Source organism: Dermochelys coriacea, chromosome 10 (genome assembly GCF_009764565.3).
Source record: "Dermochelys coriacea isolate rDerCor1 chromosome 10, rDerCor1.pri.v4, whole genome shotgun sequence".
In the NCBI taxonomy this organism is placed as follows: Eukaryota; Metazoa; Chordata; order Testudines; family Dermochelyidae; genus Dermochelys; species Dermochelys coriacea.
Genome location: NC_050077.1, coordinates 82,365,046 through 82,390,315, shown reverse-complemented (window position 1 = coordinate 82,390,315; position 25,270 = coordinate 82,365,046). Strand labels below are relative to the sequence as shown.

General features: G+C 45.3%; 1 protein-coding gene across 2 annotated transcripts in view; it reads right to left on the bottom strand.

Moving 5' to 3' along the window:
• CORO2B (coronin 2B) overlaps window positions 1-25,270 on the bottom strand; it is a 142,513-nt gene that overhangs the window by 100,309 nt on the left and 16,934 nt on the right. Inside the window, exon 1 of one of the 2 annotated variants that reach the window (XM_043493725.1) lies at window positions 6,670-6,773. The exons of the other annotated variant lie outside the window; for it this stretch is intronic. The gene's annotated coding sequence lies outside the window, so the exon portion shown is untranslated. Of the gene's footprint in view, window positions 1-6,669; window positions 6,774-25,270 lie in introns of those variants that run through there. 2 annotated transcript variants of the gene reach the window in all.

The window sequence follows — 25,270 nt, the reverse complement described above, 5'->3', positions numbered from 1 at the left end:
AGAACATATCTTTCATGAACACAGAACAGAAGTAATGTTCTACTTATCATTAAAACTGCACATAGGTGCTTATTGTGCTGTCTGCTGAGTAGACGTGGCTGCCTTTTAAAAACAGAAAGTTTCACTTCCACAATGCTCGACTCTGTCTTCTAGAGTTCTATCTCCACACCCATGAGCAAGGGCTGCCCTGTTTGCATTCCAGCTAGAACGTAATTGCACCTGGGAAGCTGTGGAACAAGAGAAGATGTTTTACCTGGCTCTCTGCTACAATAAAGCTTGGGTTTCCATGTTCACCTCACTGTCCAATTGAAAGTACATACAGATTCAGAACCTTCATATTTCCACAGAGGTTACTCTTTGAATTGTTGAGAGAGCAGTGGGAGATCCTTGCTTGGATTCTAACCTAGTGTCTTTGCAGTGTTCAGCAGGATTTAATGAGTGACTATAACCGCGTTGGTTGGGGCCAATTTTAGTTGTGCTGCTAGATCTGCAGCCATGGGGGGAGACACAGCCGACCAGGACAGGTGGACATTCTAGTAAAGTGTCAACCGCTTTTGCTTCACAGACGTATGGTATGGAGTCCGAGGTGTCTCATGTCGACTGGGAGCAATTTAGCAATAACTAGAGCCTCTTGTGTATCAGGATGTTTCCACCATTATCACAACTGGCCGGGGCACACTGCAAATTTCTCTCTCTCTCAAGAAAACTCTATCTTCTATTTCTGCCCATGATCCCTAAGTGAGCTGTAGCTCACGAAAGCTTATGCTCTAATAAATTTGTTAGTCTCTAAGGTGCCACCGGTACTCCTTTTCTTTTTGCGAATACAGACTAAGACGGCTGCTACTCTGAAACCTATTCTTCCTCTGTTAATCAGTTATCCTTCGCAGTGAGGGATATTTATAGCATAGCAGTGAGGTAAGGTTATACACTGAATCTTGGCTTTTGCAGACTTGAATGACTTGGTACAGCGTAGGGAGCCCCAGCATGGCTTGAACAAGGTCTGGTGCCAGTAGTGATGCTATTGTTTCCATATGAGATGTCTCTTTGTGATCAATGAGGAGGCTTACTGTCTCGGCTCTGATGTCACTGGACTAGAGCAGAGCATACAGCTTGTCAGGTCAGATTTTTTTTCAAACCTTTCTTTCAAATCTATTAAAGGTTTCCTCCCTCACTGGCTCTTCACCTCCCTTCAAGTCCCATCTAAAAGCTCCTTTTGCTGCTGTCTCTTAATTTCTTTCTCTCCTGCAATTACTAACTTGGTAAAACCTGGGTTGGATAGTTTGTGTGAAAGGTTCTGTATGAAATGAAGCTGATCTAGATCTTTCAGAAACTTCATCTGAACCTAGTTTCAGACTCTCACATGTGCCAAACTTTCCATCACGCACACACAATGTTTTAATTAAATGCACAACACTAAATGTTCTCAATTATTTTGTTATTTGGAAAATCCTCTTCAATAGCTAATACAGTGAAATGAGAAAATTTGGGTTGCCTTGAATTCAGATACTTTAACAGATTTTGCAGCATCAAGACACAGGTCTTGCTTCATGAGCACACTTGCTTCATGAGCACTCTTGCACACCCACTACAATCTCCTTCTGGTTGAAGACTTCAAAGGAAGACACCGCAATCATAGTGAATCTAGAAATACCTATCAATAGGTTGTTGAAGTTTAAATTATATCCTGCACTGCAAGAGGAAAACAAAAGTGGAGGACAGTTAATTATCCTAGTATAAATAATCATGGTAAAGAGTTAATATTCGGGCCTGTAGCGAGGTCGAAGACTAACCGGTGCGGCGCCTCCTCCTAGTCATCTTGGGAATTAGCTCTTGTCCAGCCTGGAGCGCCCTCTGCAGGCCGGTGTCTCACCTGCCTTAGGGCCTGCATGTCCCTCCCAAACCCCGGAGCCCCTTTACCTCGGGGTTCTGCCCCCAGCAGTACCCCCTTACCCTGGGTCTCCCCTCCCAGGGAAACCCCAACCCACTAAACCCACCTTGCCTCAGTGGCTACTGCCAGTCATCGTCCAGCCCCCTTTCCTTGGGGCAGATTGCATTCTGTCATGGCCACTCATCACTGGCAAAGGGGTTGGACCAGCTGCCTCTGCCTGTCCCCGGGCTGCACCTCTGCAGCCCCACTACCCGTGTAGGCCTTTAGCAAGACCTCAGCCTGGGGAGTTGCCAAGCTGGAGCATCCCAGCTCTTCTTGCTCTTTTGCCCAACACTGTTCTACCTCTGGTATCTTCCTTTCAGGCAGCTCGCCCTTCCCACTCCAAGGCTAGAGTGAGACTCCCCTGCCTTCTGGCCCTGCAGCTCTTTTATAGGGCCAGAGCATGGTGACCACCCCACTTGAGCCATGACCTTTTAAAAAGGAGACAGACACAGACAATCCTCATTCTACCCCCACCCCAAAATATGCCCACCAATCTGCCCATCCACCCCTCAGGCAAAGTCAGGGGAGAAGCGATGGCCCAAGTCACATAGGTACAAGGATAGTCATGGGACATGGGTTCTTAGCTATGCGTCAGGTAGTTTGTTATTCGAGACATTGCACCAAGTTTGATCACCAGGTTCTCTTTCTACTTTGTTTTTAATTCTGATTCAAGGAAACATCACAATAAAGGAAGGTTGTGCAGCCACAGAACTGTAATGAAGAGAAGTAGGAAATAGCTAAGAAATCTAAAAGGGACACAGTATGTTTCATTCCTATTCATTTATAAAGGCAGGTGGCTTTCCCTCTCTCATGTGTCTCAGATCTCAGCTCAGACATTCTGCAAGTGTGCAGATCTCTCATTGACTCAACATGAATGCTGTACAGAGAGGGAAAGCAACATATTTAAATTAAAATTCACCATGTGGATCTGAGAGAATTTTGCCCTTTTTCCAGGCTGAGTCTATTCCTTGCACTCACTGATTGTTACCACACTAAAACACTGGATAAAAACTGTGGCTTTTGGTTTAAGTAACAGGAAATAAGCATATTTGCAGCCCAAGGAGTTATACACACAGATGTCGATTGTAAGTTTAACCGGCGTATTGGATGCAGAAAGTTCATGGCCTGGAGTTAAGGAATAGCCTAAGAATCATCAGAAAGGGAATGAAAAAAATCCTCTATAATCCACTCTGGTCAGTGACATGTATGTTTTGGCCAAATTATTTCTGAGTAGTGCACTACACAGCCTTAAGAGTCTGTTCCAGAGACCTGCTGAGCACCAACAAATGCCACTGGTGCCCATGAGAGCTCCTGATGCTCAGAACCGCTAAGGATCAGGCCTTAACTGTACCCCTTTATAAAGGTTATTCACAGGGAAGTTTTAGATTAGATGAATCACTTCTATCAACATGGGACTCAAGCAAAAGCTTGCAAGCTATTAAAGAACAGTTGAAGTTGGATCAGCCTGCCCAAGAGCTATCAGCAGAAGCAATCACTCTAATCCCACTGCCTTATTATGTTCAGACTGACAGCTTTAAAACTACTACTTTTTGTTGTAATTACACATTACCACCTACCCTCCCTCCTTTAAAGAACAAAGTAGTTCTAACAAATAACTTTCATACTTTAAACCATTAGCAAATGGAACCACGTATCTACAGTACATATTATCTGACTCATATGCATCTAATTAAGCTGCATATTGATCTGTCCAGAAAGTAACTGGACTCATAGCAGTAAGTAATGAAACACTTATGCATGTTCTCAACTTTAAAAGTGTACATGCAAGGTTTGTGCTCTCATTACAATTGACATGCTCCTTTAGTTTATTTGCAAAGATTTGTAGCTCTCCTTTATAATTTTAATATAGTGCCCCTGCCAGCAACACTTTGGTCTTGCAAAGCTTCCAACCCCAGGTGCAAAAAGAAAAGGAGTACTTGTGGCACCTTAGAGACTAACAAATTTATTTGAGCATAAGTTTTCGTGAGCTACAGCTCAATTCATCGGATGCATTTTATTAGATTTTAATGCATCCAATGAAGTGAGCTGTAGCTCACGAAAGCTTATGCTCAAATAAATTTGTTAGTCTCTAAGGTGCTACAAGTCCTCCTTTTCTTTTTGCGAATACAGACTAACACAGCTGCTACTCTCAACCCCAGGTGGTGAGGTTACATGACATTGGTTTAAAGTGGTAAGTAGGATGGACAAACAGATGAGGTACTTTTGAAGGGTCAGAGGACTGCTTGTTAAGCTCCCCATCCCCGCCCCAAAACAATCCACTAAGAATGCAGTGAAGGCGGTACTTTCCACGGCTGGATTTTAGTATGATAGGAATTCACCAGAAAAAAAAGGGCAGCCTGTAAAAACAGTCATAATCAAGCATCAACTTTAACAAATGTGAAGTTGCTACCCATTCAGTTCTGGATTCAAACATTCAAAACTTGAAGGATCTTAATTATAGGACTCTTTTGCAGGATGAGAATCACTGCGCCACCGTCTGTGAAGAGCTCTATCTATATCAAACACTTTGTGGCCCTTTGGATAAAGGGCAATAAGTGGTTAAAAAAGTTGGTTTGCATAAATTAAACATGTTGATTTTCATGGCTTACTGAGCGCATTTCCAGCCATGTGACTGAAGTGCTTTTCTCTTTGATGAATAGCTCAAGGCAGAACGCAAACTGCAAAGAAAATAAATCCATTATCAGGTCATTGCCTGCTTAAAAAAATTATAGCCGAGTTTATTACACATACTGCTCTCATCAATACTGACAATAAAGAGTTATATACCTGGTATGGACAGTCCGTGAGAGATTGGGGTGGGGGTGGGGAGAGGGACTAATGGCCATTAAGAGATATGTATCTTTAGTTACATATTTGTCTCTTCAAAAACCCGCTAGGATTTATGATTCAGACAAAACAGCATGCCTCATTACAAAATAATCTGTCTATAATGGGAAGTCAAGGTTTCCATTAAAATTATACACAGCTGTAAAAAAAAAACAGTTCAGATTAATCGATAGTTTATAATTCCTGGTAACATCTGCAGTCATAGAGAAAGTATTGATCAAATGGAAGACTTGAAGAGCGTAAGAACCATGGCTTTTAAGGTAGTGGCTCAATGGAGTCCAGCTGTGGGGGGAACATTCCACTTTCAGAGCCCAATTGCTCATGGAAATGCTGAAAACCAGAACACCCTTTCAGGCCAGATTTGATTGAGTCACTGTCTTTGGATCTGGGCTGCTTAGATTCCAACAGATCTTTCCATCTGAAGATTTTGAGATTAATTAAAACTGAAACCTGTGTGGACAGATGGGAGAAGAGAGGGCTAGATTACCCCCTCGCACTGAATGACCCACAGCAGGGGGCTCTGGGAGAGGAAGTCTGACAATCCTGACGGTCGTCCAGTTAGGGCTTGACCCTCCCCACAGAAAAGACACAGGGACTAACACTCCAACTAGGGAAACAATGGGAGGTCAGGGCCATCCAGGCTCTGAATTGCAGCAGAACCCTCTCAGCTTCAGTGCCCCAATGCCAGAGATTCCCCCTGGTGATACCTGTTCCTGGGGTGGGGCCATTCATGGAAGAGGTAACAGGCCTCTGGGAATTCTTCCCAGGACTGAAGGAGGGACAATCTACACCCACATCCCTCCCCACCATTTTCCTGCAGCAATGGGGCAGGAGGAGATGCATGAAAGGAGTGTTCCTCCAAGCACAGATCTAGGGAGCAGGATGAGACAAAAAGACAGTGATTTGCCTAAAGTCCCTTAGGAAATCTATTTAAAAGAGAACCCAAATCTTTTCATTCCCCATTCTTTAGTCACAAGATCGTCTTCCCTCCCGCTATGCAGTTTTTATTTAGTAGCAACTCAGATCCAAACCTTGAGCACAAAAACAAACAAACAAACAAAAAACCCCTTACAGAGATTTCAGTAGGACCAAGAAGAGGAAAAAAATATTTCAATTCTTAGACTGCTCTAGAAAACATAAGTGGTGACCATAACTAAAATCTGTGGTAGACAAGTACACTCCTGCTTCTGACAACAGTACTATACAATATTTAGCTGGTTGTAGCACGTGAGTAATGAATTGGCTTTAATGGAGACATTTCGTATTATCCCAAGCATCCTCCACAATGGCAATTCTCTTAAACGGAACGGAGAGAAGGGAGCAAGTCAGAGGTGCAGGAGGAAGATTAGGGCAGCGGGAAGGACTGAAGTTTTAACGCCCTATTTGTCAGAATGCAAGACAGGATAATGTAATGGTGTGGCACATTGCGAGACCTTTGCTCTTTACATAAGAAAACAATATGCAGAAACTGCCCAAGCACACTAGGGTCACACATAACCTTGTGTACTAAATATGCACAAATGTGTCAGGTCTAGCAACACACACACACACACACACACACACACACACACACCGCTGCTCTGCCTGGTTTCTTGTGGCTTCCAAAAAACAGAACACAGTGAGCACCACTAGAAGGCTCACAAACTACTCCCCTATTCTGATACACGACAATTTAGTCAGAATTGAAGTTTCCATATTTTAAGAGTTGGCTTTACTCTCTGCTGCTGAAGTCTTGATTCCATGTCAATGACCGGTTTTCCTTCCTCAACCCTAGAGGAAATTTACTCTTCTGCAGGAAGTCATATAGATTCATTAGGTGAGAAAGTGCTATTTTATATACAGTCATCATTTGTACATTGCTCACTGTATAAATTTAGAACTAGACAAGTTACCTTTTTCTCCAAGTGGATTTTTTGCAAGAGGAGACTGTCTGGAGCGCATTTTGGAGGGAATGACTAAGACTCTGGCATGCTTGTTTTCATATCACAAAGTCAGACACATCTGAAAGAAAGTTTTAAATCTGACAATTTTTTGGATTCCTATGAGTCGGATAAGAAGAGAGGCTTTGTGCTAAATTTTTAGTGTCCTCATAATCGTATATTATATATAAAATCTCAAGAGATTTTTTTCATAAAAAAATTATCCCAAGGAAGACCACACCCAAAAAAGAAGTCATTGCATCCAGCCAAGCTGAAAAGCTTGAGATCAGACAAAATTCCTTGGCTTTTTAACATGGAACCAGTGTTTATTGACCTCGTACCACTGGCCTAGTGGCACACCAGGCTCCTCGTTATTTTATTTTAGTTTAGAGAGGTTGTGAAATCAAGAGGCAAATCGAAACATGCACAAACTCTGAGGAAGCCAGGGCTAATCTGTTTTGCAGATGGCACTCTGTATTCCCTGACTAGTGTCTGTGGAAGATTGTATCTACAAAATCTTATAGCTTCTGCTCTTGTGAACGGAAGTGAACGTTTACAAACACAGCATTGCCAGTGCTTGGGACTTTATCCTCACTCACAATATTGGATATTTCACTTGGAGCCCCAGCCTCTTAAGCCAGTTACATGAACATCTCAGTGGTCATTTAAAAAGAAAAAGGTTAGCCTTCATGATTGTGGGTAAAAGCTTGAAAACATGACCCAACTGTACTTTGAAGGCTCAACAACCAGAAGGCAAATGTAAAAAAACCTACATTTGTTATTAAAAAACCTCCTGGTTTTCAAGCTAACCTCACGACTTTTGGGGAGCCTGACTCATGATGTCGTAACATGGGGAGTTAGCCCATATGGTGAACATATTTTATGACGTTTGAAACTTGATAGGAAACTAAGATAGAGAAGAATAAACAGTCAAAATCCAAGAATATTTTCAAACTTGTGATGGCAGGGGCAATCACGAAGTTGCATGCAGTAGCTTCATTCCCTGCGCTCCTTAAGTCTCACACTACACCACACAAGTACCTTCAGCATGTTTTGCTTTCTGCAATTAACTTCACCAGTGAAGTGGTGAAGACCAACTTTAGTTGCTTAAAAAAGGGAAGTTTGAAAGACCATGAGACAAAGACTAGAGTATCCAGCATGGGAATTGACAGAGATTTGGATGAATGTATGGAGAAAAATAAATCTCTTGGGAAAGAAGCCAAGTATCAGAGAGGTAGCCCTGTTAGTCTGTATCCGCAAAAACAACAAGGAGTCCGGTGGCACCTTAAAGACTGACAGATTTATTTGAGCATAAGCTTTTGTGGGTAAAAAACGCACTTCTTGATGGTTTTTTACCCACGAAAGCTTATGCCCAAATAAATCTGTTAGTCTTTAAGGTACCACCGGACTCCTTGTTGTTTTTAGGGGAAAGAAGGGTATTTTCCTGTTCTTCCCAGGGGTTTAATCCCCATTTAAAGCTGGGTGTGGGATAAGAAATCAAGTCATGTTTCATATAAAAGCTGATTTTATTAAACGGAATCTAAGCCCTGGCTGAGACAATGGCTTTGTACACCATACAGAGCACAGAACAGCAGCCTGCCAAAAGCCACTGGAGCGCAATCTTTGTCACAGGCAAGCTAAACAAAACCCTTCCCCTCCTGCTTGTATCAGACCAGATTCAAACCTAAAGCAAGTCAGTAGTCCTGTCCACATGCCAAGTGGGCATGGATCTTGTCAGCTTCACTGCTCGCCATGGACTGGAACTGCATTCAAAACAAATCATGAAAAGCCACTTCTGGCTGACTTTGTTCTAGGTTTTTATTATAAGCTGATCAAAAAAGCTTTGGGGAGGCAAAAATTTAACTTGGCTTGATGCAACCAGCAGACCATTCCAGACGGATTATTTCACAACCATCATGTCAGCACCAGAGCAGTATGGAGAGGCTGCTGCTGGAGAAAGCTTGTGCAAACCAAGTTGCTTATCTGCATAAAATTCAGTATTCAGATCAGCAATTTAATGCAGCCAAGAAGCTAAGTAAGTGCTGGAGAAAGGTCAGGCATGGAACCCAGAAGAAAACTACTGCAGAGGCAGATGAGACTTTGCCTAAACAGACATAATAAGTAGGATGCTATTCAAGAGGCTTATGTCAAATAAGCAGCAGAAAGTAACTTGGCATGATTTCATTGCAGTCAATACAACAGTATGACAGTTCACATCCATTGCTGATCTGCCCCGGGGAACTAGAGATATAAGGGAAGGGAAGACCTCTTTAGTAAAGATGACAATTGCCATTTTCACCAGCTGTGGATGTTCCCAGACTTGAGTGAGGCATTAACAACAGGCATAGCCCAGTGCCTGACAGTGACATGGTCTCCCTGAGGAGATGAGCTGGCCTTTGACGAGGACATTTGTGGGACAGCCACTTGCATAACAAAACATTCAAGCCCATGTAATTAGCAAGGCTGCCACTTTTCAACCTACTAATTTGAGAGGGCTGGCTCTGAGGGAACAGGGCTCTGGGCTTCTGTTAGTTCCTGACAATTGTAATGCATCCGATGAAGTGAGCTGTAGCTCACGAAAGCTTATGCTCTAATAAATTTGTTAGTCTCTAAGGTGCCACCAGTACTCCTTTTCTTTTGACAATTGTACAATCATTTAAATACAATTTTGGGGTCTAACATGGTCATTCTCAAGAAATTAAGAGATGCAGATACTGCATTGCATCAGATACTGCTTTATTCTGAAGTCAGACCTGAGAACTGTCTGTAAAGGGCGGCCTGGCAGATCTCTTCTTGGCATTTAAAAATGTAACAGGTGGCAGGGCTTGAGAAGCTTACCGAACATCTATTTTACCCCCTGCCATTTAGAGGAATAAAACAGATGGGCACTGTAATTAACTGTAACATCAGACATCTTTGCATCTTTAAAAGTGCAGTTTACTGTGATTCACCCAGGTGACTAACCTAGGGTTGCCACCCATCCGGTTTTCACCCAGATAGTCCAGCTTTCAGCTTGTGTGTCTGGGTGCCATTTGACAGGCCCTGGTGTGCATTTTTTTTATCTGGGGAAGAAGAGGTGGAGCAGGGCTGGGATCTTGGGGGGGAAGAGAGGGTCCCGTTACCAGCCATTAGAAAGGTGGCAACCCTAGTACTAGACCTATAGGTTCCAATGGAATGACTTGCACACTTGAAGTTATGCCCATGCTTCAATACCTTGCTGAAAAGATGGCATGTGTCTCTTGTTATAACTTCCAACTTTCACTTCTCTTTCTTTCATCAGAGGAGCGCACATCGGCTCCTTCCCCACCTTTTCCCTGTTGTACTCTTCTTTCCCCACACTACGTGCTCTCTCTGCCCCCCCCATCCCAAAATCTCTCTTTTTCTGATTTACATTTTAACAAGCAAGCGCCATGTATAAAGGAGTTGGGGGGAATGGGTGAGAGAGATAGCGTATCAGACAGGTTTACACAGAGCACTTAGTCTTAGATGTTTATGGTTCGTTATTATCCAGGGGATGACATGTTGCGACGCCAGTGCCATGATACCAATGCCATGAATCAGAGCAGAGGCTCTGAGACTCAGAGCAGCCCTCACCATGAGAGAAGTCTAGCAGAGTGATAGGAAAATGACAGGTCGTTATGCTCTCTCCCGGGACTCTCAGCACACATTCATGCCCAGACAACCCAGTGTAAACACCAACAAGAGCTCAGTCCAAGACATCACAAACCAGTTCTTGCTCTGCAGCCTCAAAAATGATTCTCCCAGCCATCACAGGGAGCCAGCCTGACACGTCTGAGCTTTTGTCCAGGCTCTCCATTGCAGATCTGCATTTGTGCTTCAACATTATAAACTATAACACAAGTATTGAGGAAGAGAATCTTGCAATGACCCACACTAGACTAATAACATCCTCTAGGGCAGTGCTTCTCAAGCTATCTGATGTGGGGGACTGGCAATTTTTTTTCCAATGTGCGTGCAGACCGGCAGCCGATGGCTCGCGGAGCAGCACTGGTCCACGGACCATCACTTTGAGTAGCACTGCTCTAGAGTAGAAAATGGATGCACCTCGTCAGTAGCATTGCACTTAGGCCCAGTCCTGCAGTCACTGTGCAGCCAAAGCAGCACTGATCTTCCATCAGAGAGTTGCATGTTCAAGGCGTGTCATTTAATAACAGTTTTCTCAATGTTCCTGAACATGGAGACATCACAATTTGCAGCTGCCTCCAGCCTTGTCTCACCACAGCCCTTCATGCAAGCAGCATGAAGTTGAATAATCTCATTTACAAAGCACATTTTAGGTGTGTCACATGATGCCAGTCTGCCCTTACCCGACTCTGAATGCTTCCCCAGACTTGCTCCCCATTTGAGTTGGTATTAGCAAGCCACTTCTGACTGCGATGATGGAAGATATGGAGATAGACCCTGGTTTGCAGAATGCAGGGTCTAGCCACTCTTCACCTGTGTGTCGACGAACGGCAACTCTTGCTGTAGTACCTACAGGCTTGTGTGTTGTGGTCATGGGGTGTGGGTGCCCCTAGCTCTGGGAGAAGGGGTTTCCTTTTTCCAGAGCTGGCCAGCTACTCACTCTCCCCTCCTTTCACTTTGACCGCTGCCAGGAAGTGGCTCCTGTGACCAAAGGCAGGGTTCTCCCCTTTTGGGAGTAGGGTTATTGGGGTGCGCATGGCTGTGTGGTACAGGAACGGACAGGGTGCCCATCTCTTAAGAGCAAACGGACCTCCGAGGTTTGAGTGTCTACTGCTCCCTTGGCTTCTAATCCCTTCAAGAGAGAGGAAGAACCAGGGCCACAACAATACATGGCTCCCAACCTGCCATGGCTCCCAGTACCAACAGCCACTGACTAGGCCTGTCCCCAGTAGAGAGGGAGTATCCAAGTGCAGGGACTCAAGAGGTGAAAAAAGACCTGGCTGCAGAGCAGAGTTACTCCATGCTGCTCAGCAAACGTAGCCCAGCTCCTCACCCCTCCAGGGGCTGCCGACAGCCACTGTTCAGGCACGTGGCTTGTCCTGGAGGCTTCGATTTTGCCATTAATAAAAAAGTCGTCTTTTTTTTTTTTTTAAATAGTGTTCATGGACTGGAGAGGTGGTAACAGGCCACTTCACTTTTAACAGTCCCTTGCAACGTTACCCAGAAGTGCCGACTGAAAAAAAAGGGGTGCTCCACCCCGAGGCCTCGACCCTACTCGGCCTCTTCCCCCCGAGGCCTCAGCCATGCTTCGCCCCAAGCCCCCACCCTGCCTCTTCCCCAAGGCCTCGCCCGCTGCTCGCACCGGCAAACGGAAAAGTCAGTGCCTGCGGTTAACCACTTACGCTAAACAGTCTGTTCCACCTTATATTGAGCTGTGGCACTCGAGGCGCCTTTCCCAAACCTGAAGAAGCGCTCCATGCAGCCCAAAAGCTTGTCTCTCTCACCAACAGAACCATTGTTTCATGTTCTCTGTGTGTATATATATATATATATCTATATATATCTATATCTATATCTATCTATCTATCTTCCTACTGTATTTTCCACTGCATGCATCCGATGAAGTGGGGTTTAGCCCACAAAAGCTTATGCTCAAATAAATTTGTTAGTCTCTAAGGTGCCACAAGTACTCCAGCTCACCCACCTTGTCGCTCTAATATCCTGGGACCGACACAGCTACCGCAACACTGCATACAGGCAAAACCGACAGTCAGCCAGCCCAGTGCCTGAGGGACTCTCTTCAGTGCCACCCAGGAGACCATGGCTTGATTTCCAGTTGTAGGCTTGCTTTGTGCCCATGCTCAGTACTGCAGAGATGGCGTACTCAGTCCTTCTGATAGGGCCTCCCCTCATTCATCAGAAACCCCTGGAGCGGCAAAGGATGGACCTTGGACAAACCCCTGGACCTTGGCCGATGGAGCTGTCAGGGGGCTGCAAGGGGAGGGAGCACCAAAGGATGCGAAGGACGTAAAGAAGAAAGGCAGGGAAGGAGGTGCAGGAGCATTCTCTCCCCACCACCTGGCTCCCGAGCTGCTGCTGCACAATGTGTCTGCTTCCTGCAGTTCATCCTGCGTTACTAATGACTGACAGTAAATGCTTTAAATCCTGCTGACAGCTCGGAAGGAGCTTTTAAATGCAAGTGTGATCATTACCACCTTTTCTAAAAGCTAAGATGGAGAGACATGTTGCTACCTAAAGACGAGATACTTCCCACATCAGAGACAGTCTTTTTTCCCCCTGCTCCATATAATCATATTGTCAAACAGACTGACTGTACAGTGTAACGTTCATGGAGGAGACCAGGACAGCTACTGTGCCATAAACTTTGTACTGGTGGAGGCTAACATACAGACAGACAGATACAGCACCAGTCTAAAGGAAGAGGGAAGCTCCCCCTGGGCCCCCAGATCAATGGCCAGCTACTCCCAAGCCAAAAAACCTAGGCCAACCTATTTTCTATGAAGGCAACCAGTTATTGCTGCCAAACTGAGATTGCCAGCCCCTTTTCCATTGCATTTGTCCATTTGCCCAGGAAATACTATTCAGTAGGGCTGGCATGAAAACATTTCTGTTTTTGTAAAAAATGTTGATGCTTCAGCATTTGATCTCATTCTGATGTGCAACAACAATAGAGACATTGTGGAAATTTTTCCCATGAAAAGGAGAAAGAGACCCACCCCAGGACAGCCAATCGCCCGGCAGCATGGGACTCACTGGGGATGAGACCCCCCAGGCTCCGAATCAAGCAGAGCACGGATGTGAACCTTGGTCTCCCACAGGTCAAGTGAGTGCCTCCTTCATGTACATTATGGGCCTGAGAAAGTTGTGTCAAAACATAACATTTCCACAACAAGTTTTGGTTTTGATAAATTCCCAAGTCAGCTTCAGTATTTATTTCTACAAAGCTTGTACTCTTTTGATTTTGATTTAGTTGGGTTTGGCCCTGCTTTGAGCAGGGGGTTGGACTAGATGACCTCCTGAGGTCCCTCCCAATCCTGATATTCTACAAGTCCATGATCCTTTGGGGGTTGGTGGGGGCAGGTAAATTGCTGTTGCCTGCTGCACTCATTTGTGTCCTGCAAATTTTGAAAAGCTCTAGGAGAGTTGCACAACATTCATGCTTTGTTTTAACTTCTCTGTACCACACCCTCCATTTGTAGTGTCAATTCTAGGGGAGAAGGACTAGAAGTTTAATAGCATTACTGCTCCTTTCATGTAATTTGAAAAGAAATACTTTGGATTAAAAACCCATCATTACTCTGTACCATTCATAGGGCTTAGCACATTGAAGCCACTGGCAGCAGAGGACACTCAGCAAGGGGAAGAGGTTCTCGAGAATCTGTCACAGTGACCCCTCTACCCCTGTTCTGCTCTGAGCACCCTTCTGGCTACAGCACAACACCCAGTGCTTTGCAAATCCCAGTCTTAGGTATTGTCACCCGCTGGCCTCAACGGCACTTGAGTTCAGAAGCATCCACCAAACCGGTTCAGTCCAAGTCTAGCTCAACAGCACAGGTCTCAGGGCTTCTTGCCCTTATCTGTCTGGGAGTGGAATCTTGCAATGCTTCCATTCTCAGACCGGGACTGGGTGCGCTGAGCCATGAGTATCACCCTGCAGGCCAAGCTAGGGGTTGGGCACCCGTTTTTCCCCCTTTCGGAAACCTGTGACCAGGCATATAGTGACCAACAGCCTCCTTAAAGCAAAGTATTTCTATTTAGCAGTTGGAAAAAAGCATAGGGGGAGCAGGAACAAAAGGGATTTTAGCACAACCTATGCACAGTATTCATCTCATCTATTCTTCTTCTTCACTACCAGCTACGTTAGATGGGCTTTCCCCTTCAGCGCGAGGAACAGAACCCAGCCAACTCGCATTCCCTGCGCAATGCCGAGCTCTTCGTGTGTGCCTCGCCCGGTCCTCTGATGCCCCCTCTTCAAATGGGCTGGGGCGCTGCCCACAACCCCAGGCTGGAGCCATTAAGGCTACTAGCTCTGACACTGCGTTTTCGTGACCCTGGCATTTAAGCTGCTGGGGACTATTAAAAGGTCCATCTTGCCCCTGACTCTGCTACCTCAGTGTTTCGGTTTGGGTCTCAGGAGTTTTGGACCAGCCAGGAGGGTCAGCGTGGAACTAAAATGCAGTGTTGGGCCAGGCAGTATAAAATCATCTCTCTTTTACCTACAGTGTTGCCTAGCTTACATTTCTAGTATATCCAAAATAAATAACCTTTGATACAAAGCGGACAGACACCAGCCTACAGGCTTTCATGTCAAATTCAGCAGTAGGAGACAACTGAAGCTTTCAGTGAAAGTGGTGAAGGTCACATCAGCACTTCAGTTTGGGGAGTTAATTTTACTTTGAAAGCTGTTACATATTTAATCGTCTCAGTTTGGACCAACCATGGCTTAGACAGCCGGCTTTGTCAGAATCTGAGCCCAGACCTGCCATATCCCTGCCAGTTCAGCCCATGGTGTTCCAGGGCTCAAGGACATTGTATGGTGTCTTTGAGAATTAACCCCCCCCACACACACACCCTCCACAGAAACAAGACGCACCCCAACTCATTTTCCCTACTTGCGGGCAAATAATCAGGATTTCACCCACGCTCTCCAGAGGAGGAAGGAAACTAAAATGCAAAATCACGGCACCATCTAGCGTCCCACTTCTCACTACATGTACCCCAACATCTAGCCTCTTACAAAAAGCACAAGCCAAGTTAGGGATAAAACAGTAAAACGCCAAAAATAGCTTTCTTATTATTTATAGACAAGGCTGATGGCACAAACAGCTGCAGCCGCGCACTGCAGCTCAATGCATGCTTTTAACTCACAACGCACCAACAGGAAACACCTTCTGAATTGACAAAGCCAGAATGCCCTAAAAAAACCCTAAGAATGAGAGCATGTAGTGTTTCATGGGAAGAGAGGATAGCTTGCTACTAGTGTCAACTTTCCACCTATATTGTCTGAAGGAAAATCAGAGAGATGCAGGACTCAAAACAAAAACAACATTGACTTACCCTCCCCACCCATCTTTGCCCTCACATCTCAGAGACTTTCCCCTGGAACCACCATATTTTTAATCAAAGTAGCTAATGAGCAGCTTTTTTTTTAATGGACTTAGAGGTCATGACAGCCTTCGTTATATGGCATAATTCTCCTGTCACCATTCTCCTTCCCCCCAACTCCGCACCGCTCCCATCTGTTTCACTGGACTACTTTGGTATCTCCCAGGGCATCTCATCTCCTACACTGGAAAACACTGTCCTAACCTTTAACGTGGGACTCCATTTATTTTGTCTTATGTAAAACAAAAACAACAAAAACGCATGCTAATATAAGATATCCTTTACTATTCTGCTTTGAGCCCTTCCAGCATGCTGAGCCTTCTCTAGCATTCCTATTTAAATATTGACTTTAATATTCCCTTAGCAGATTCCAAAGTGCTTTGTACAAATGCAAGAGGAGAGCAAGTCTGAAACATGTTATGTACATTTAAGAAAAAAGCCAAAAAGCCACACACAGTTCTCTGGCTCACACCCTACCAGGCAACATGGTGCAGTCAAACTCTACTTTGTCTCCAGTCAGCAGTTAGTAAGTGGATTTCCTGCATGCTAGTAATAGCTAGTCTCCACCTTAGCTACTTCGGGTGAGGTTTTCAAAAGCCCTCAGTGTTGGCTTAACTTGGAGTCAATGGTAGTTTTACCATAGATTTCACAACATAGGACTGGAAGGGATTTCTTGAATCAGAGAGTCTAGTGCCCCCCTATTCCAGGAACCCGTCATATAATCCTTATCCTAAACATATAATCCTGATCCTAAATTTATCAAGTTCCATTTTAACACTTGTTAGCCCCCCTCTCCCCACTCCCATTGGGAGGCTACCCCGACCTTCAGTCTTCTGATGGTTAGAAACCTAGTTTCCAGCCTAAACTTATCCTCATTTGTCCTGGTGCCAACATTGTCCTTTAGCTTCAGCAGCTCTTCTCCCTGCTAGTGTTTACCTCCTCTTTCCCCTGATATATTTAGAGATCCCTCTCCAGTGGGATCAGAGTTTGGCCAACACTGAGGGCTTCTGAAAATCCCAGTCTTTATTACGTTGTCACCCCCACTGGCCTCCACTGCCCTCAAGTTCTACCAAACTATCATAGTCCAAATCTAGCCCCAATGTAAGTGCTGTGAGCAAGTACCATACTATGCCTTGGACTTGTTCTTTTTCAGTACCAGGAAGAACAGCCGTCTCCGTTATGTCCCACCTCTGGCTTGGACTTAAGCTCTTTATTATATTTGAAGCAATAGGTCAGTGGAGCTTTCAAACTGAATGAGTACATTCTCATAAATAAATTAGGGAGGTGTAGTCTAGATGAAATTACTATAAAGTGGGTGCATAATTGGTTGAAGGACTATACTCAAAGCACAGTAATAAATGGTTCCCTGCCAGACGCAGAGGACTTATCTAGTGGGGTCCTGCAGGGATCTGTGTGACACGGTTTACCACGCCCCTCTGCTGGAGACCTTGCGGTCCTACCTCACCCCACCCCAGCAAAAGGAGCAGTGAAGGTGGGTCCTCCAGGCCTGCATAGAAAGGCTGCAGGGGAAGCAGCCAATCACAGCCCATCAGGCTCAGTTAAAAGAAGCTACAGGGCCCAAGCAGGTCAGTTGCTGGCTGGGACCACAAGGGTGAGGAAGGGCTGGGAGAGAGAGAAACTCCCCAGACAATAAGGCTGGGGAAGACCCTCCTCAAGCAGGGATAAGAGAGAGAACCCAAGATCTGTAACTCTATGAGTACAGCTGATGGGACTGAGTGAGAAGGAGCCCAGGGCATGCAGCAGCAGCTATTAAAGGGAAGCAGCACATGGGTTCTGTTTTCAGGATCCCTAGGTTGGGACCTAGAGTAGTGGGTGGGCCTGGGTCCCCACAATGACCAATGGGGAAGTGGCCTGAGTCCCAAAAAGGGGAAAAGACTCTTCGAAATGCCTGAGACAGTGCCCGAAGACCCTGCAACGCAGCCTGAAGATACTGGCAAGGGCCAACCATTTATTGAACTTTGGGGGCAGTAAGAACCTCTGAAGATAAAGAGTCTCCAAGGAGAAAGCCCTGGGGGCATTGCCCAATGGCAGGGAAGGGCTTAAAGTTAGCCCAAAATGGGCTAAAAAAGGAACCTGAAAAGGGACCCTCAGGAAGGAGGGGCTGAGTCTAGCTTAAGCCAGGGGTTGGAAGACCTTTTTGTTTGTGTTTGTTTTGACCTTGAATACCCCAGGAGGGGTTTGTCCATTTTAGACTGTGACTTGGTTGGAGGGCTGAGCCACTGAAGCCACCTACCAAGCAAGGTCAACAACCTTTTCTGCACTAGGAGCAGAAGAGATTGCAGCAACCACCCAGCTGACAGGAGGCACTCGTGAGAGGTGCGTGTCCACCATCACCGTCTGGTACTAAACAATATTTTCATTAATGACTTTGCTAATGGAGTGCAGCGTATGTTTATACAAATTGAAGATGACATCAAGATGGAAGGGGTTGCAAGCATGTTAGAAGATAGGATTAGAATTCAAAATAACCTTGACAAATTGGAGAATCGAACTGAATTTCATCTTGTTGATTTCAGACAAGACAAGTGCTAAGTATTACACGTAGGAAGGAAAAATCAAATGCCTAACTACAAAATGGGGAGAAACTAGCTAGACAGTAGTACTGCTGAAAAGGATCTCAGGGTTATAGTTGATCACAAATTGAATGAGCCAACTATGTGATGCAGCTGCTAAAACGGCTAATATTCTGGGGTGTATTAGCAGGGGTGTTGTATGTAAGACACGGGCGATAACTGCCCCATTCTATTCGGTGCTGGTGAAGCCTCAGCTGCAGTACTATGTCCAGGTCTGGGCATCACACTTTAAGACATGGACAAATCGGAGTCCAGTGGAGAGCTACAAAAATTATTAAAAGGTTTAGAAAACGTGATCTATGAGGAAAAGTTAAATGGGACATATTTAGTCTTGAGAAAAGTCTGATGGACGGGACCTGAGAACAGTCTGCAAATACGTTAAGAGCTGTTATAAAAAGGATGGGGATCAATTGTTCTTCATGGCCACTGAAGGTAGGACATTAAGTAATCAGCTTAATCTTCAGAAAGGGAGATTTAGGTTGGATTTCAGGAAAAACTTTCTAACTATAATGATGGTTAAGCACTGAAATATGCTTCCAAGGGAGATTGTGGAATCCCCACCATTGGAGGTTTTTAAGAACAGGTTAGACAAATCTTGCAGAAATGGTCTACATATACTTAGTCCTGCCTCAGTTCAGGGTGAGAGACTAGATGACTTCTTGAGATTCCTTTCAGCCCTACATTTCTATGATTCCAATGTTCTCTCTGGGAAGAGATCTGTTAGAAAATTTCCCAGCATCCTCTTGCCAATAATAGCCCTCCTTAAGGTAGGGATGATCTCATGTCTCTCCAAAATGAATAACTTCCTCTTCTGTGCACTAAGCCCTCCAGTTAGCCTTTCCTCCACAAATTCTCAATGTCCTCGTTGTCATTTGCAAATCGGGGCAAGAGAAAGTTTAGATTTATAGTTGCATAAAATATGTGAAGCCTAGTAAATGCAGCTGACTCCTGCCTGCCATTAAATCTCTAGCTTTGATTGTAAGACACTGTTCAGAGTTTGTGACAAAGCTGTAAATTCCATTGAGGAACTAGCAGATACAGACTTGCAGATATAGTGGTATAAGTGGTATTTATAATCTCTTTACATCGGCTCCTTTGCATTTAAACAGAAAGGGACCCATTTAGAGTCTGAGAAATATGATAAGTGGAAAATAAACCTGAGTTTCAGAGCTGGAATTCACTGTGCTGTGGTGTTTCAAAGCTGTTTTGTTTCTGCTCATTTGCCATACCTTAGATTACTTGATTCCTTTATAGATTTGAATGGTCTTGTCCGGGAAGAGTGTCATAGTATCATAGTTTAGCCCTGTTTTTCTATAATCCACTGCCATCAAAGGACTGGCAGATTCAATTATCGCACTACAAGCCATAAACTCATCTCCTCATTAGTACTTTGGCCATCCTCACGCTTTCCACAGACCCCGCTCTGAGATATTTTACTACTTCATAGCAGGCGAAAAGCAGAGATGCCAAGGCAAGCAGCAAACCTTGCCAGGCCTTCTGAATCCCAAGCCTTGAGGTAAGATCTCAGGGGGACAAAGCAGGGTTGGAAGAGTCCTTTCCCAGAAGGAAATTCATATGTTCCCACACTGCAAATGTACTTCTCCCGGAAGAAATGCTGTTCTGAGTTTCCGAGTTTTCAGCCAAGATCCAAATGAAGAGATGAGCATTAGTCTATTGTGCGGGGTAACAGCTTCTCATTATAAGCTGCTGAGAGGGTCACCTTAAAGTCTGCAGACAATACACTACGCTATTTTCTCTATTTAACCCCTCAGCCAGCTGCTTAGGGAAGTTTCAGCATCAGAGCTCTTCAGAGGCTGGCTATTAGATTAACCCTATTGTATTAGGCTAATGGCAGATAATCAGGATGCTCTGAAGTCTGGTTTCCATGGTTACACTATAAAATAGATGTACATCTAACAGTCAGTGAATTAATTTTGCCATCAGCCTGCCTCAGAGCACAGTTAGGCAGGAGGCATTTGCAGCAGAGTGCATAAGCAGCCCCGTACACAGCAGCCTCCCCCACGGGAGAATCCTGACACTTAGATGACACTTTTACAATGATTTCCTGAATAGGGGCTTTTGGGGTGAGACCATGTGCAATCGTTAGCAGTTATAGATTGACAGTATCAGTAACCTTGCCCCCATCCAGTCTGATCCAGCAGGAAACAATGCAGACAGTAAGGAAGAATCCGTTACCCGCAAGCAGACAAAATCTTACCATCTACTAAAAAACCCCAACACAATACCCCTGTATCCCCTTCTGAAAAAAACCACTTGGCTTCTGCTGAAGTCAGTGGAGCTATTCACATCAGTGAGGGAAAGAAAATGGGTAACTTACCCTACTGCGAGGAAAAAAAAGAGTAGTGGGGTGTTTTCTAGGTCAGCTGAGCACTGTCACTGGACCAGCACACCAAGCCGGGCTGTGGTGAGTGAGGTTTTCCCCAGTATATCACGGTTACAGAAACACTTGTGCTAATTCAGCATGCAGAGCCCCACAATGCAATTTCTGCTCATTTATGAGGGGGGAAATCTCGCGTTTGCAGATTGAGCTGCTACGTATCAGTATTCTGAGTACATCTAAGGCACTGGTATAAGAGTTCTTTTTAAGTATAAGAAAAGGAAAAGTCATGCTTTGTCTGCCAAACATGCAGGCAATAGGGATGGAGGAGGCTCTATTTCTTGTATTAGATTTAGTACATTTAGAAACAGGGGCAAAGTAGGTTTAAGATGCTTCTGGTTTATAACAACAGCTCAGCGGAAGCTATGTGATGATTGGAAGAGAACTAGAATCCCTCGCATGATGGAGCAAATTACTAAGCAGGTATAACCATAGCCACGAACAAGCTAGAGGGTAGCAACACATGGGCAGGTGAAAGTGGGACTCCCAGGGAGAAGAGGTTCCTGCATATTTCACTTGTATCAATGATTCCTGAAACAGTTCTACAAAACTAAGGGCTTGGCTACACTTGCGAGTTACAGCACAACAAAGAAGCCCCGGGCGCACTAGCTCACTCCCCGTCCACACTAGCAAGGCACGTAGAGCGCTCTGACTCCTCGGCTGCTGGTACTGCACCTCGGCAAGTGGAATAACGTTTGCTGTGCCCCCGCTGGAGCGCCGCAGCACCAGTGTGGCCGAGGTGTTGCATTAATGCTGCTCTGATTGGCCTCTGGAAACGTCCCATAAACCCCTTAAATCAAGTGGCCACTCTGGTCATTGTTTTGAACTGGCTGTAGGAATGTGGATATGCCCTTTGAAAGCTCTGTTTGACAGCCGGCTCCTTATCTGCTCTGAGACAAAGCAACCATTAGTGTAGAATGCTGTGTGGGGGGGGGGCGGGGGGTCTGCTGCTGTCTGAACTTACAGGACAGCATGCTGACATGCTCTCAGCCCCCAAAAAACCCACTCTCTCTCCCCCCACATACACACAACACACTCCCTGTTACACTCCACCCCCATTTGAAAAGCACGTTGCAGTCACTTGCATGCTGGGATAGCTGCCCATAATGCACCGCTCCCAGTGCCGCTGCAAATGCTGCAAATGTCGCCACACCAGTGCGCTTGAAGCTGGCAGCGTGGACAGACTGCAGCGCTTTCCCTATTGCGCTCTCCGAAGGCTGGTTTAACTCAAAGTGCTCTACATCTGCAAGTGTAGCCCTGCCCTAATCTTTGAGAATCAAGCTGGGGGAGAAGGTGTGGGAGAGGGATTAGGTGCTCTGGGGGGGTGGAGAGGGATAATGAGTACTTGCGAGAATCTTTTACAAAGTTCATGACCCACTGTACTCATGTATTTTCACTGATTCCACTCCTTAATTGTTTACTCGGGAGTTCCTATATGGGGAGACATGAAACTAGAGATGGGCCCAAGTGGCAAAGGGCAGACCAACGTTTAAGTCTGAGCATCCCCAAAAGTTCAGAGGGGATCCTTATCTAGTGTTCTGGTCTATTATAGGACATGGGCGTGAGCCGTAAGAACCAAATCCAGATCAACCTGAACCCCTCTATAGGTCAGGTGAGAGGGTGGAGCCCAACACAACTGCAATAATGAGGAAAAGACTATGGGGTGACATGCTCACCCCAAGAAGGTGTGAAGTGGAAGGTACAGCATAGCCCAAGAGAGAGCACACAAGACAGAGTAAGAAGACCAGATTTCTCCTCCAGGCTTTGCCATTCAAGTGTTGTGTGGCCTTGGTCACTTGTCCCCATTTTGGAGATAAGTAAATGGAGGCACAGAAAGCTTAAAACTTAACCAACTTTGTAAAGAGGTCTAATGAAATCCTTTAAATAACCCCTGGATTGATAGCTATCAGTCTTATTAACGTTGCCTAGGGAAAGAAACTAAAACAGTGTAACAGGTCGGATTTTTGGTTTTCTTTTTGTTGTTTTTTTAAAGACACTTGCCATGGTGGCTGGATAAGAGCTCTGTTGTGGGAAGGAAATAACGGCAATTTTCCTGGAGTTTAAACTTTTCAGGAAGTTACTATTACTAGAAACGCAGGCCACATGAGAGCTGAGAGTCTTCCCTTCCCAAGCTTCTAGGAAAAACTCACGCTGCCTTCTGCAGATCTATTTCACCTTGAATCCCTGAGCTCACTGCAGATGCTACAGAGGCAGCAGCTGGAGACAGTTGTTCTGCTCCCGTGCATCACAGCTCCCGGGGTGCATTCCTAAGGTCATACCATACACTCCCCACATTGCTCACTGGCTGCCCCTCGGTGACAGCCACACACAGAAGGAGCTGGAGTCTGCTGTCAAGGGCCTAGCTCAGTTTAATTAAGATAACTGTTTTGGCTAGGTTTAAACCACTACTGATATATCATGGTTAGTAGTCAGGCGGTCACTACTCACAGCATTCTGTTTTAACCTGGTGGGTTTAGTACCCTGGTTAGCTTATGACAATGGCCTGTTTAGATAGACATTGTTCTACAAGTCCTCAGCCATCACAGAAGCTCTCTCATGCCGATTACAGCAGTTTTAATACCATAGAAATATTGTTAACCAGCAGCACTAAGAGCTCCCTGCCCCTCTCTTGCAGCCTGCTCCTGAAATCCAGCTTTTAGGTGCACTTCAGTTTTGTCATGGTAAGGAAGCATCTTCTGATGTGCTTAATTTCCTCGGGGAGGAGTTCCCTGTAGAAATCCATTACACCAGCCTCCTTCAGAGCTGTCCTTACAACTCATCTTTGCCAAAACAAACTCCTTGACAGGGGCTAGGCAATTAGTGCTCCATGAATGCTGCTTGCTACAATCGTAACAATAATGGTACTTGTGGCACCTTAGAGACTAACAAATTTATTAGAGCATAAGCTTTCGTGAGCTACAGCTCACTTCATCGGATGCATTTGAAGTGAGCTGTAGCTCACGAAAGCTTATGCTCTAATAAATTTGTTAGTCTCTAAGGTGCCACAAGTACTCCTTTTCTTTTTGCGAATAATGGTACTGTTACCTTCTGCATGCCCTCCCCGATCTGGTGCCTCATCTTATACCGTGAGCTGTCTGGGGCAGAGACTGGCTTTTTGTTAGGTGTTTACATAGTGCCTAGCACAATGAGGCTCTGACCACTGATTGGGATCAACCACAAAACACATTAGTATTAAGTCAATTTTGTAATGTGTCAAAATGCTTTGCCCCTTGAGTTCATGTCTCCCTTTCCAGCTGAGTGCCATCAAATGCTAGATGGTCTATCCACTACTCTGGGCTTAACCTGAAAAGCTACACAGATTACACAGTAAATTTGCCACTGCAGGCTCTAGCAGAAAGGGTTGTCGTAGTTCCCACTTTATGGAATAAACCCAAAAAACTCCATTGGTACAAACTCTGTATTTAGACCAGCAAAGCAAAAAAAAGTTGGTGAGTCAATGGTGCTGTAAGTCAAAAGAAAAGGGGGGAAGCATAGTAAAAGTGAGGTCATGACTATCTTCCAGTTTCCTAAGATCATAGCTTTTTAAACACATGCTCTCAGTCTTATGCATATTAAGCAGAGTTCCTAGGTAAGTCAGCTAAACCCTGCAGGTCAAGTCAGCCAGCTGCAGGAACTGGAATAAATCATTTCAGAGAAGCCAAAGTCCGACTTGCATTTGGAGGGAAGATAATCCAATGGTTAGGATGCTAGCCTGGGGAGCAGGAGACGTAGTCTCTGTTCTGCCACAGGCTTTCTGCATGACCCTGGGTGAGTCACTTAGGGTACATCTGCATTCTGAGCTGAAATCAGGAGCATCCCTGCGCTAGCTCTGATTGACCTGGTGTGCTAAGAAGAGTCAATGAAGTGGTGTAAGCAGCTAAGGGACTAGCGACCCAAGCACCTGCCTTGTGTCTCAGATGGGCTTGGACCTGGGGTGGCTAGCCCCTCCCCCTCTGCTGCAGCTATACGCTGGTTTTAGTACAAATAGCTCAGTCCATGCAAGGACAGGTATGGCTCCTCGAGCTGGAACGTACGCCTCCAGCTCGAACTGTAACCACACCGAGGCTCTCATTTAGCGCCCAGTGGTAAAAAACGGGGCGGTGGCCCTTCTCTACCTCATGGGGGGGTGCGAATGAGTGTGAGGTGCTCAGATAACAGTACACTACGGTGTTAAGACTCCAAACCTACTGAAGAGTCTCCCAGTTAGCTCACAGCATGCCCCTCCCCAACCCACTCCGCAGAGCTATAAAAATCCCACACCACGACCGCATTGCGGCTGCTGACTGTGTCATACCTGTTTGTGCCTTTTCGTGTCTAGGGGTAGCAAGGCAAGAAGTCTGATCTCTGGCTAGCATGATTTCCATACCCCACTGCCCCATGCACGTTTGTGGCATTCCAAGAGTCCGTCAGTCTTCTGAGCAAAGAAAAGATTCATTTCCTCTCCTCGTTTGTAGGAAGGAGTAATTGTGGGGGGGTGGAGGGGAAGAGAGGTACAAGCACTATCCAGAATCATCACGGACTTCTAGCCCAC